Source organism: Triturus cristatus, chromosome 9, assembly GCF_964204655.1.
Source record: "Triturus cristatus chromosome 9, aTriCri1.1, whole genome shotgun sequence".
Lineage (NCBI taxonomy): Eukaryota > Metazoa > Chordata > Amphibia > Caudata > Salamandridae > Triturus > Triturus cristatus.
Genome location: NC_140592.1, coordinates 586,321,617 through 586,336,134, shown reverse-complemented (window position 1 = coordinate 586,336,134; position 14,518 = coordinate 586,321,617). Strand labels below are relative to the sequence as shown.

Below are 14,518 nucleotides of genomic sequence, written 5' to 3'. Positions count from 1 at the left end.
CTATAGGTTCAACTGCACCATTTGCAGTTGTGCACCATATGGTCAATGGTAAATCTGGCAATGGGAAATTTCCGTGGTTTTCCCCCTTCCCTTGATGCCCTAAGCACATGCTTATTTTGCTTAATGGTTAATCCAAACCTGTATGTGTGCGTGATTGTTCCTGAAACAAGGGACATTAGTTGCTACCTACACTTTACTGTTAGCTACAGCCCCTTGCGTTGAGCAAAGGACTAGATATGCATATTTAGGAAAGCCACACCGGCTATGGTAATTACCGACAGTGTAAACTGGGCCTTCGCAGGACATTCGAAAGCCCACAATCCTTTGGTGAAAATCTGCATATCAACAACCGTTTGTGCATATCTTGTTTTTCTGTTCACAGCTACATGCGTTGTGTTTTGCAATACTAGAATTCAAGTTGAATTTTCTCCCTACCTCATTATTGAATTAAACCAGATACATTGGTTTGCTGCCCTGTATTTGTAAGGTGTAATTTCACACAAACTAAACAAAAACGCTCTACAGAGCTCTATGGAGCTTTCCTTTTCACTTGCCTTTTGTGGTTGCTACTGCTAATACACTCACACAGCAGCACTTCTTGTTATTGCTAATATACTCTCACACAGCTGCACTGCATGGTACTGCTAATAAACTCTCACACAGGTGCACTGCATGGTACTGCTAATAAACTCTCACACAGGTGCACTGCTTGTAGACTGTGAGACATTCTGTGCCGTGCTCTCTTCATTGTTGACCCCCAGTCCAGTGGTGCTCTCTTCATTGTTGACCCCCAGTCCAGTGGTGTTCTCTTCATTGTTGACACCTAGTCCAGTGTGCATCGCAGTGGAAGCACTTAATAAGTGGGCTAGTACACCTAATGCACCATTGTATTAATTGAAGATTATGAAGAGGGTGGGGATGCGGTGGGACGACGGACAATGAAAGCAATAAAATCAAAAGTAAAAATAAAAAAAGAATGTACCTGCCACAGTGCGCCTGCCAAAGCGCCGCTCTTCTGTTTCTTCCTCCTGCAGTACAGGCTCCCCTGCGGCCAATCCTGATGCTTCTCTCTTGCAAGCAGCATCAGGATTGGCCTGATCACTGTCGATTTGCGTTCCCAGGGAGACTGGGAGCCTGTGACCGCTGTCTCCAACCCAGTAATGAAGCTGGGGTAGGAGAGAGCTTCACTGCGCATGATGTTTTGGCCTTCTTGGTAACCACTCTCCAGACTGCCTTGACCCCCGATGGCCCCGCTCACAAGCCTCATTCTCTGGAAGAAAAATAAAATGAAAATAAACACGTCTTATTATCATTTAATTTTTTTAATTTTGAGGCTGGCGGGGCGGGGGGACGCTCCTCCGTCATAGCAGAGGAGCCACCCCTGCTCAATTTGATACTGGTACAGTTTTCTCCCCAGTCTAATCGTTTAGACCCATCATTAACAAAGCCAATAAACCTAAGATGGGGTTTACATTGTAAAGGTCTGGAAAAGGTCTTGTGGGATAAGGCTGAAGGGGACATTTTATAAGTAACTTGACAGGCTACACTATCAACATCATTACTTAAGAAGAGCCCTACTGACTAAGTCCTACTAAGCACTGAACAACCAGAGAGGCAGCTCTGCGGTCTGTGTCATCACTGAGACTGTGAACAGCGAGGGATAACTCTGCTGTCTTAGCCTGCAGAGGGAGCTGTATAAATCTGAGCAATAATTCTGCTGTCTAAGGTGTTACAGAACCCTCTTTAATCCAGATGATAGTTCTGTTCTCCTAGTCGGTGCAGAAAGATGTATGACCTTAGGGAGGGTTCTGCTTCTTCAGCTGTTACCGAAAGCTGTATAATCAGTGGAACAGCTTTTTCTGTCGGTCATTACTGAGAGTGGTGTCTCTTCAGGGACAACATTTAGGTCTTGGGCATTCTTAAGTGCTTTATACTTTGAAGGATAGTTCATCTGCCTCATACATTACTGAGAATTGTGAAACCTGAAGGAAAAAGCTGCTATGTTATGAGTTACTGAGAGCTGTGTAACACTGGAGATCGCTTTTCTGTTTCAGACTCGATTTAGGGCTGAGTAACCTGATGGACACACAGGCTGATAGTTTTCTTAGCAAACGACTTTAACCCCTTCAGTGCCCATGACGAGATAGTCTCGTCATGGAGCGCGGTTGCCCTGTGCCCATGACGAGACTATCTCGTCATGAACCCCGCCCGCTAATGAAACGCCCGGCACAGGGCGTGGAAAGGGCGGGGCACTCAAGGGGTTAATTAGACAGAGACCAACATAGTATTGTGTAACATGTTGTAACTATTTTTTCATTTGATAAGCTGGAGAACGGGCTATGGGGGTGCTATCATGAACAGAGGGGAGGGGTTTGTGTACAGATTGGCGGTCCAGGAATCCCGCTTACTGCCTATAGATAGAGGGTCCATGCAGAAGTACTTAAAATGGACGCCTCTGTGTACTTCTAAGGATACATGGCAGGCCTCAGCTGGTCCAGAAGGTTGCCACCTGACCCATCATACCTTCAGGGCTGGATCTGCTCTTTAGAGAGAGTGGGTGCAGTTGTATGTCAAAATATCGAGGGGAAAATACCTTAAATAAATAAAATATTGTGACCTAAATATCAACTACAACAATATGCTGAAGGTAAGTATGAATCTGTGATGATAGGTTTACTATTCTTCACTCCACTTCCATGTATCTTTCGGATATACATATCATCGGTGTAAATGTCTGGAGTGTTTACTATAGCATACATACTTACATTCTCAACATTTTTGTACCTTATATTTAAGCCTTGAAATTTTGTTCTCTTGATATTTTTCCTTTCATAATCTGATAGAAAACAATGGGTGTCCTCTCTTGGGTCTAGTTGGTACTGAGTGACAAAGGCAGCCATTTTGTGCAACCCATGTGGCCTTTGCTCAGGGGTTCGGTTTTTAGTGAGCAGCCTGACAATGTACACAGACACTACCTACAGTGGAGGTGTTTATTGCTCAAAATATTTGCCCAGGTTCCACTCAGCAGTGGAGCTCAGGCTGAACCAAACAGCAGTCATTGCCAATTTAAAAATCCCATCTCACTCTAGTCCAGGGGTCTTCAAACTGGCGGGGAGCAGGGTGGGGCTAGGGGTGCCTCAATTGATCCCAAAGGTGGGCGCCAGTTCCTGGACAAAAGAAACATTATGCTGATAACAGTGCTTTGTGTTAAGCTGAAAGAATGAGCGTCAGTAAGCCGCTCTGTAATGGGCCATCACTAACATGTTTTGTCTTTTTCACTCTAGCTAGGAGTATGTGTCAAAAAGGAAGGGACTCTAATTATTATTCAAAACCCCCACACCCACTCTAACAATCACACTGTGGATACTTGTTCGGATTAGTAAGGCCTGCCTGACCGGAATAGTATGTTTGGCAATGATGCATTTGGTTGCATTTTCAAAATAGTAACAGATCTTAACTGGAAGGTTTAAATAAGTCTAGACATATTTAAACATTGCCAGTTGTACAGAACAATTGTGAAAAATTCTGGGGGGTATGATTTTATTTTTTTCACTGGGGGGTGGTGGGGAAGCATTAAAAAGTTTGAAGACCACTGCTCTAGTCAATCTGGAATGGAGTAGACCCGTAAAAGCAGGACCCTTGACAAGCTGATACGTTGAGCACCTTATTATTAACTGGCACAGGACCAGAAATGTCCACTATGAACAGGCACAATATTTGAAAATGGTGTTAATTCTCTCAGAAAAGGTTTTTCAATTAGCATCCTTTTCCAGTGGGTCACCATTTGAGGCAGTCACTGCTTCTCTTGTGGCACTAATGTTTGCCTGCTGAGTTGTGGATCAGGTTCTTAAGTAATTCGCAGAAATATGTGGAATATCTGAAGTACTGAAATAACCCAATAGTTTCCTCTTCAAAATCACCTGTGAAACAAATGGATTTTTAACAACATTCTGGCACATGCATCAACAATGCCATTTGCGATTCCTTATTAGCGAAAAATAAGGATTCGCTAATAAGGAATAGCAAAAGGCTATGCATGTAGAAATTGCTTACAAAATAGCGATTTCTAAACATTCCGTAAGTGCGACTCGCAAATTGCGAGTCGCAATTAAGGATAACCTCCCCATTTATTCCTATGGGCCTAGAGGCCCATAGGAATGAATGGGAAGACTTTCTCAATTTGCGATTCTCAATTAGAGATTCGCAAATTGCTCATGCAATTTCAAGGGTGCCAGGGTGTCAAAAGGACACCCTGTTGCACCCCTAAAATCTGCATATGAGTACATCTTGCACACACACATGCCCCAAGGGCATGTGTGTGTGTAAAATGGAACTTTGAAAAATGCACTTTAGTGCATTTTTCAAAGTTTTTGCAATGGTAATTTGCTCCCCCTATTAGCGAAATCGCTAATATTTTTACTTTAATGCATTGCATTTAAGGAATCTCTATTTGAGATTCCTTAAATGCAATCGCAATTTAAGTAATCGCAATTTAGAGATTACTTAAATTGCGATTTTTGCATTCGGGATGATGCATCCCAAATGCAAAAATACCAGTCGCAAAGGGGCAGATTCTGAGAATCTGCCCGTTTGCGACCGGTTTTTGCTTTGATGCATACGGGCCATTGTTCTCATTCTGTCCAAAAAATTGTCTTGAGGAGGAGAAACCCCTCCCTTCCAAACCATCTATGGGAAGAACAGTGTGGGAACCGTGAACTAAATGTGTAATGAAAATTAAAAAACATAAAGATTAAAAAAGGTGTTGTCTTTGTCATGCACATATTCAAAACCTACTTTCTGCCGTTAGGTGTTGATGTTAGAGCATCGGCACTAATTTTTGGCAACCGGGACTTGTTTTTCAGGATAAGACTTTGTTTCAGAGCAAGAGAGAAAGACAGAAAAGGGAGAAAGAAGGAGCACGAGAAATATAGGAAAACTGCAATGAAGAGAGAAAGCAGGGATGGAAAAGAACCTGCAAGATTGAGATAAACAGGAAGAAAGAGGCATGAGGTGGAATCAAAAGCAGACAGCCTTGGTATTCAGCAGGGTCAGGTTCCTGTTGCTGCTGCCCTTATTTATTTATACAAAGTAATCAGTGACCATATGCCATCATTTTTGGTATAATTTCCCTCGGAGGTGGACTCCCAAAACCCCCTAACATTTGATACCTTGAAAATACAATTCAGGTGATATCAGCCCCCTGCCCGCCTCATTTTCTTCCATAGAAGGCTTTGTGGTTGACAATGGGACAAAAAAAAGGTCGTAGAAAAGGAATGTTTTCTCATATATTAGGTATATTTCCCAGGTTTTTTGGACGGGCATCAGTTATGTCTTCAGGTCTGACAGGAAAAGGTTGCCATTTGTTCATGAAAAGCATCATTGTTCTTTCAGAAACTGCCTGGAGCATTTCTTTGTGGTTGGCGGTAGTCTGGGTGACAGTGGCTACTACCGGAAACCCAGCAAGGCGTTGCAAACCTCACCTTTGGTAGCAGTCCTCATAATGGAGCAGTGTATTCTCAGAAGCCATATCCTTTACCAAGGGCACTGTGTTCAACGAGTTGTGACATATCCTTAAATAAACACAAACATCTTAAAAGAGAACCTCCTGCACGACAATCAATTATCTTATGTCTAGACAGACAACCCAGCCAAACTCACTTTAGTGGTTTAACAGCATACTGATAAATTGGTGTAATCATTTTCTACTCACATAATACATTCTTACAGATCTACCAGTGCCAAAACATTTGCACGTACTGTGTTTTACACCGCTATGTGGGTGCAAATGCTGTCTGGTAAAATATTGACATCCACATTTTCTTATTTTACCAAAACATATTTTTTTTTACTTCCAAACTTTGAGCACTAGAATTTTATAAACAAAGACATGACATCCAAAATTGCATACATATTGGTTATAAATGTCTTACCTGAATACATTAACACACTTCCATTTTTTTTTATTGCTGCATTCAGCAGCTGTGACTAGATTATATAGTTTAACATGCATTGGTAATAAATAAAATAATAAATTAGTAATGCATCAGTTTAGCCTATGTAATGAATAAAAAGCTGTTTTCATCAATCATCAGCCGGCAGAAGGAAAGAGCTCCCTGACACATAACAAGGGAGTGGAGAGGATGTGGCACAGGGGCCAGAGCTGCTGACTCGAGAGCTGAGGATCCTGGTTCGAGTCACAGGGGCGCTGCATAACATCCTGTGATTCTATGCAAATAATGTAGTCTCACCGGGTGATAAATTGTTATAGAAAGTATGCTGCAAGAGTAACAGGCAAAACTGTATGAAAATATAGTTCTAACAAAGCCGATGTTAACAGTCTTTCAAGGCAGAAAACTGATAAGAGGAGGAAACGAGAAACAAGCATTGGTAAATTCAGTAAAATATGCTGCAGCCAATATAAATGGAGGAAAGGTAAGTGGTACACACAGAAACCAATGAGAAGCCAGGAAAGAGAGGAGGTGGGATGTAAGTCTCTTTTAAGTTCATATTAAAAACAGTAGATTTCTCAAGCAAAGTGCAAGCGCTGTGCAGGCGAAACCTAAAAAACTAGGGTTGTATGTCAGAATATCGAGGACAAAATATCCATCTGACAAAATATTGACTCTCATTCTGTCCAGAAGGCAAGAGTCAATAGTTAAGTAGGACTTTGCCATTCTAAACTCCATATTTACATAGCTTGAAGATATATATATATATATATATATATATATTCACTGAAAAAACCATAGGTTTCACACACGTTATAGTTAGAAATTAGCATTTAAAAAACCTTGCAAATTCACTGAAAAAACCATAGGTTTCACACATGTTATAGTTAGCGGAAATTTTACTGATAAAAAACCAATGAAATTCCCCCGTTATAGTTAGTGCAGGCAACTATAACTCACGCGACCGCAATCCTCTGCTGATGCTAATACTGTATTTAGACACTTATTTGCCCATGTCTTCTTCCATACATTTTTAGCTATACATATATTACAAATATTTTTTTTTCATAAAGACACATATGTCATCAGCAGAAGATTGTGGTCGCGTGAGTTATAGTTACCTGCACTAACTATAACGGGGGAATTTCATTGGTTTTTTATCAGTAAAATTTCCGCTAACTATAACATGTGTGAAACCTATGGTTTTTTCAGTGAATTTGCAAGGTTTTTTAAATGCTAATTCCTAACTATAACGTGTGTGAAACCTATGGTTTTTTCAGTGAATTTGTACGGTTTTTTAAATGCTAAGTTACTTTACGCCATTCGTGGTGTGCGCGCCCACTTAACGCAGTTCGTTCCGTGCGCGCACGGTGCGAGGCCACTTTACGCAGTTAGTGCCGTGCACGCACGGTGGGCACGTGGTGCGCTACGCGCACCGCGTGCCCACCGTGCCGCACCGTGCCGCACCGTGCCGCACCGTGCGCACCGCACCGTGCCGCACCGTGCGCACATGGAGGACATATGATGCACTTCGTTTTGAAAGGTAATATTTAAATTTTTCGTATTTGTTATAAGCCATGCACAAATGGTGCCCTTCGGGCACCATTTGCACACGGGGTGGAGAGAGTGTGGATAATTTTTTTTTTTATTATTTTTTTTTAAAATATTTAAGTTTAACTCATCTTTAATAAGCCATGCACAATTGGTGCCCTTCAGGCAGCATTTGCACTCGGGGTGGGGAGAATGTGGATAATTTTTTTTTTTTATATAATTTTTTACCGTACGCGTACGGTAAGCGTAATCGGCGAAATTAGCGAAAAAATAAAATTTCCGTTTTTGGCCTTGGGGGATCTTTGGGGACTCCCTCAACATTGCTATGTGTGTGGGAGATGTCTAAACAGCCCCTTTACATGTTTTTGGGCTTAATATTTTAAACATCACTCTCAGTGCGAGAGAGAAAATGGCGGCCGCCGCTTCCTGGTTTCGGCCGATTCGAATGTTTACTAAGATCTAAGAGCCAATCAGAATCGCGCTTGCGCACGCCACGGTACGCGTACGGTAAGCGTACCGTAAGCGCACCGTAAGCTGGCTCAGATATATATATTGATTTAAAGGCTATTTTCTCAGAATCTACTGAACAGATTTACACCAAACCTACAAAAGGCACTTCCTTGACCTGAGGACTACCTCTCTGCCAAATTTCTAGTAATTCTGTTCAGCCGTTCGGGCTGTAGCCCTGTCTAAAGGTCCTATGGAAAAATGCATGGGAAAAACGCGTTTTGGGACCCCCCTTTTATCTCAGCCCCCGCTTGACGAATCCCCCCGAGACTTTCAGGGAAGGAGCGGAGTGTAGCGCCCCACCTATTTTGAAAAATTCGCGAGGATTCGTCGACCGGCGCCAAAGTTATTCAAAATAGAATGTTGCGGATTTCCTATGGAAACGTGGTCCTAACTATAACTACCTACTGGCGACCGCCAGTAGGTAATATATATATATATATATATATATATATATATATATATATATATATATATATATATATATAATATATATATATATATATATATATATATGTGATTCAAAGATGTCCTGCAGCTTTAAGGACGCCACTCCACGAAGTTTTGTTCAGCATGAACTTTTATTTTCAGGACCAGCTTATTTCAAACAGAGTTCGATTTGCATCCCTGACGCGTTTCGAGGCAGCATGCCTCTTAATCATAGGGAAAAAGCTGTCAGTTCTCGTGCAAAAACACCACGCCTCTTTTATCCCATTTGGCATACTGTTCGCAGGTGAGTAATTCTTGATGTATGCTGGGAGTTGTGGTGCCTCAATTCATCTCCTCCAGTGGGGGCCGAGGGGGCCGCGGTGCGCGAAGCGCACCGCGTGCTCACTATGCGCGCACGGTGCGCGAAGCGCACCATGCGCGCACGGAACGAACTGCGTTAAGTGGGCGCGCACGCCACGAATGGCGTAAAGTAACTTAGCATTTAAAAAAACGTACAAATTCACTGAAAAAACCATAGGTTTCACACACGTTATAGTTAGGAATTAGCATTTAAAAAACCTTGCAAATTCACTGAAAAAACCATAGGTTTCACACATGTTATAGTTAGCGGAAATTTTACTGATAAAAAACCAATGAAATTCCCCCGTTATAGTTAGTGCAGGAAACTATAAATCACGCGACCGCAATCTTCTGCTGATGACATATGTGTCTTTATGAAAAAAAAATATTTGTAATATATGTATAGCTAAAAATTTATGGAAGAAGACATGGGCAAATAAGTGTCTAAATACAGTATTAGCATCAGCAGAGGATTGCGGTCGCGTGAGTTATAGTTTCCTGCACTAACTATAACGGGGGAATTTCATTGTTTTTTTATCAGTAAAATTTCCGCTAACTATAACATGTGTGAAACCTATGGTTTTTTCAGTGAATTTGCAAGGTTTTTTAAATGCTAATTCCTAACTATAACGTGTGTGAAACCTATGGTTTTTTCAGTGAATATATATATATATACATATATATATATATATATATATATATATATATATATATATATATATCAACAGAAAGCCAAAGGCGTTTCCCCGTTTCTGGAACCCCAAGCCCTTCAGGGTGGCCTCGCTGCATGGGCACGGAGAAACCCACAATCACACACTGTAAGAACAAGATGCGAGACCCAATACCTTAGAATTGGCTTTATTTCAAAGTCTTTGAGCAGCGCCTGTTTCCCTTTTTAGTCCAACGTTTCGGCTGGATGCCTTGCTCACGGACCAGGAATGCAAGCGCCCAGGTGCGCTCGATTGTAATTTATTGAATGCCTCACGTGACCGCTGTAGCCAGTACCACCGGTCCCATAATGCACTGTGAATATTGTCAAGTGTGTTTTGGAAGTCCTTCAACAATTGTATATATATTATCTACTGGCGGTCGCCAGTAGATAGTTATAGTTAGGACCGTGTTTCCATAGGAAATCCGCAACATTCTATTTGGAATAACTTTGGCGCCGGTTGACGAATCCTCGCGAAGTTTTCAAAACTAATGGGGCGCTACGCTCCGCTCCTACCCTGAAAGTCTCGGGGGGATTCGCCAAGCGGGGGCTGAGAAAAAAGGGGGGTCCCAAAACACGTTTTCCCCATGCATTTTCCCATAGGACCTTTAGTCCGAGCTACAGCCCGAACGGCTGAACAGAATTACTTGAAACTGGGCAGAGAGGTAGTCCTCAGGTCAGGGATGTGCCTTTTGCAGGTCTGGTGTAAATCTGTTCAGTAGGTCCTGAGAAAATAGCATTTAAATCAATATATATATCTGTAAGCGCGCTCCGTGCGCTTACGGTAAGCTTACCGTACGCGTACGGTGCCGTGCGCGAGCTCAATTCTGATTGGTGGTTACATGACTGTAAACATTCGAATCGGTCGAAATCAGAAAGTATCGGCCGCCATTTTCTGTCTCTCGCACTGAAAAACAAAGGTTGATAACATGAAAAGGGGGCAACGAAGAGAGTTGCAGACCCCCTAGCGTTCGTCAGGGGGTTCACGAAGGACCAAAAAGTATGAAAAATAAATGTAATAATTTTTAAAAAAAATCGCAGAGTGCGCGTACGGTAAGCTTACCGTACGCGTACGGTAAAAAAAAAAAAAAAAAAAGAATTAACAATCAAATTTAATATATAAATCTAAGGACCCCAAGGGAGAAAAAAACAATTGATATTTTGTAAAAAATGGCGAGGCGTGCACGGTACGAAATGCGCAACGCGGGTGCTCTGTGCGCGAAGCGCACCGAGTGCCCACAGCGCGCGCACGGTGCGCGCAAAAATTAAAAATTAATACATAACTTAGTATTTAAAAAACCGTACAAATTCACTGAAAAAAACATAGGTTTCACACACGTTATAGTTAGGAATTAGCATTTAAAAAACCTTGCAAATTCACTTAAAAAACCATAGGTTTCACACAAGTTATAGTTAGCTGTACATTTCACTCGTAAAAAACCAATGAAATTCCACGTTATAGTTAGATCAGTTAACTATAACTTGCGCGACCGCCACTCTATCAAAAGGATGATGTCATCAGTGATCTCATGAGTGATGCCACTGACCATGTCATGAGTGATGTAATATGTGACGTCATGAGCAGTGGATTGCGGGCGCGCGAGTTATAGTTACCTGATCTAACTATAACGTGGAATTTCATTGGTTTTTTACGAGTGAAATGTACAGCTAACTATAACTTGTGTGAAACCTATGGTTTTTTAAGTGAATTTGCAAGGTTTTTTAAATGCTAATTCCTAACTATAACGTGTGTGAAACCTATGGTTTTTTCAGTGAATATATATATATATATATATATATAACAGCAACTCCTCTCTCACACTCACTTCACCGCCGAAGATAGGAGTTCGGACCGCAATTTAGTGCTGTAAGTGTTATTTTATTGTCTGCTCAAACAAAGCACAGCCATGACGCGTTTCGAGCCCAAAGGCCCTTGATCACATGACGCGATACACAGTCAATGTTGGACTTTTAAAATATTTTTTTCAACAAGTGTTTTTTTCATTTTTAAAGTGGCAAGTGCAAAACAAGTCAAAGTGTATTGCAATATATATAGGAGTAGACATAATAGACATACTTACAACTGGGCACATATTTAAAACCACAATCGCGCTTCGTTATTAATTAGCCCCCGGGTGGGCCAAGTCCCGGGGGCATGTCAAAAATATATTTGCGGGGGCCCAGGGGGACCCATGCAGCCCCGGGGACCGCCAACCCCGGGGCTTTCTATAAATATTTGCGGGGGCACACAGGCCCCCTCGCAGCCCCGGAGACTGCCACCCCCCGGGGCTTGTATTTTAACTGGGTGGGGGCCTCCAAGGCCCCCCAAGCCCTGGGGACCGCCACCCCCTGGGGCTTTCTTTACATATTTGGAGGGGGCAAATGGCCCCCCCACAGGCCCGGAGACAGCCACTCCCGGCACTTTTCTAAAATATTTGCAGGGGGCTCATGGCCTCCCCGCAGCCCAGGGGACCGTTGCCCCCCGGGGCTTGTATTTTAAATGGGTGGGGGGCGTTTTAACTTGGGGAATTAATTCCTCTTCAATCCTGAGAGTCCCTAGGGGCCAATTAGCCCACCAGGAACCTCCAGTATGCGCCAGGGAGCTGCGTTGCAGAGAGGTGTTCAGAGGCCACGCCCCTTTTCACACCCCTCTGCAACACAGTTCTGTGGCGCTTACTGGAGGTTCCTCGTTGGATAGTTGGACCCCAGGGACCCTTAGGATTCAAGGGGACTTTATTCCCCAGCTCAAACAGCACCACGGGGTGCGTTTGCACAGTGGTGAAGGAAGGGTGCGGGCCTGAGTTGATATGTGTGCAAACACACCCTGTGGTGCGTTTCAAGTTGGGACATTAATTCCTCTTCAATCCTGGGGGTCCCTGGGGGCCAACTAGCCCACCACTTACCTCCAGTAAGTGCCACTGCGCTGCATTGCAGAGAGGTGGCCCAGGCCATGCCCCTTTTTAAACCACTCTGCAGCGCAGCTCTGTAGCGCTTAAAGGAGGTAAGTGGTGTACTAGTTGGCTCCCGGGGACCCTCAGGGCTCATGGGGACTTAATCTCACAATTTACAACGCACTAGGGGGTGCGTTTGCGCAGTGGTACAGGGAGGGGGCATGGCCTGATGTCACAAGTGTGGAAACGCTCCCTGTGGTGCGTTTTAAGTTGGGGAATTAAGTCCCCTTGAACCCTGAGGGTCCCTGGGGGCCAACTAACTCACCAGGTATGTCCAGTAAGTGCCACAGAGTTGCATTGCAAAGAGGTGTAAAATGGTGCATGGCCTCTGACCACCTCTCTGCAACGCAGCTCTGTGGTGCTTACTGGAGGTACATGGTGAGCTACTTGGACCCAAGGACTCTTAGGATTCAAGGTGACTTAATCCCCCAACTTAAAACGTGCCACAGGGTGCCTTTGCACAGTGGTGAAAGGAGGGGGCGGGGCCTGAGGTGACATGTGTGCAAACACGCCCTGTGGCTCATTTTAAGTTGGGGAATTAAGTCCCCTCTAATCCTGAGGGCCCCTGGGGCCAACTAGTCCACCAGGTACCTCCAGTAAGCGCCACAGGCCTGTGTTACAGAGAGGTGGTCCAGGCCATGCCCCTTTTTACACCACTGTGCAATGCAGCTCTGTGGCGCTTACTGGAGGTACCTAGTGGGCTAGTTGGACCCCAGGGACCCTCGGGATTCAAGGGGACTTAATCTCCCAACTTAAAACGGCCACAGGGCGTGTTTACACAGTGGTGAAGGGAGGGGACGGGGCCTGAGGTGACGTGTGCAAACACGCCCTGTGGCGCGTTTTAAGTTAGGGAATTAATTCCCCTTCAATCCTGAGGCCCCTGGGGGCCAACTAGCCCACCAGGTGCTTCAAGTAAGCGCCACTGCGCTGCGTTGCAGTGAGGTAGTCCAGGCCATGCCCCTTTTTACACCTCTCTGCAACGCAGCTCTGTGGCGCTTACTGGAGATACCTGGTGGACTAGTTGGACCCCAGGGACCCTCAGGATTCAATCCCCCAACTTAAAATGGCCCCAGGGCGTGTTTACACACGTCACCTCAGGCCCCTCCCTCCCTTGACCAGTGTGCAAACGCGCCCTGTGGCGCGTTTTAAGAGGTCGTTTTAATCCCTATGCCCTTTTATGTACTAGGGTCTTACAGAGAAGGTCATGCTAATCACTGGGGTACCCCAACGCATAGTGTTCCCTAGTGTATGTAGGTGTTTTTACTGTTTTCTAAGTGTCTTTTAGCATAGCAGTGGCTGTAGGCCTGGTTAGTCAGAGTCAGTTACCACCAGTACCCGTATGAAAAAGTTGTGGGCACAGGAGGACTTTCTGCTCCTCTGTTGGTTCTTTCTGCACATCTCTTCTTCTTCCTCCACTTTTCTTCGTCTTTGTGAACTTTTGTTGCTTCTTTCTGCATTTCTTTTTTTCTTTCTGTGCATTGTTTCTTCTTTCATCACATGTCCTATCTCTGTAGGCATAGTTAGAAACTAGCATTTAAAAAAACCTTTGTAATTCACTGAAAAAATCGTAGGTTTTAGGGAAAGTTATAGTTAGTTGGACATTTCACTCGTAAAACCATAGAAATTCCCCCGTTAGAGTTAGTTCAGCTAACTATAACTCACACCCTCGCAATGCACTGCTGATGATGTCACATATTACATCACTCATGACATGGTCAGTGACATCACTGATGACATCACTGATGACATCTCAAAGGACATCACTGATGACATCATCCAGGGACTGTGTGTTTCTGTAAAGTTTAAATATGTTTAATATATATAGGGAAAGGCGTTATGAAGAATAAGTGGGTGTATAAGTGTCTGAATAGATGATTTAGTAGGTGCGTGATTGACTCTATAAGTGAGTGATTAAACTTATCTTACTGAATGCATGGGTTAGTGAGTAAACTGTGTGAATGTTTGTATCTTTCTGTCTGTTGGTGTGTAAGCAGCTGCATGGGTTTGTGAATAGCTACATGAGTGTCTATATGGGTTATTCATTGGTTGTCTGAGTATCTGTA

General features: G+C 43.6%; 1 long non-coding RNA gene across 2 annotated transcripts in view; it reads right to left on the bottom strand.

The window, feature by feature from the left end:
- LOC146798357 (uncharacterized) overlaps positions 1-14,518 on the bottom strand; it is a 175,226-nt gene that overhangs the window by 66,309 nt on the left and 94,399 nt on the right. For both annotated transcript variants that reach the window (XR_014968673.1, XR_014968674.1), the window contains exons 2-3: positions 5,481-5,570; positions 983-1,270 (exon numbers count right to left, since the gene is read on the bottom strand). This is a non-coding gene — a long non-coding RNA (uncharacterized LOC146798357). The remainder of the gene's footprint in view (positions 1-982; positions 1,271-5,480; positions 5,571-14,518) is intronic.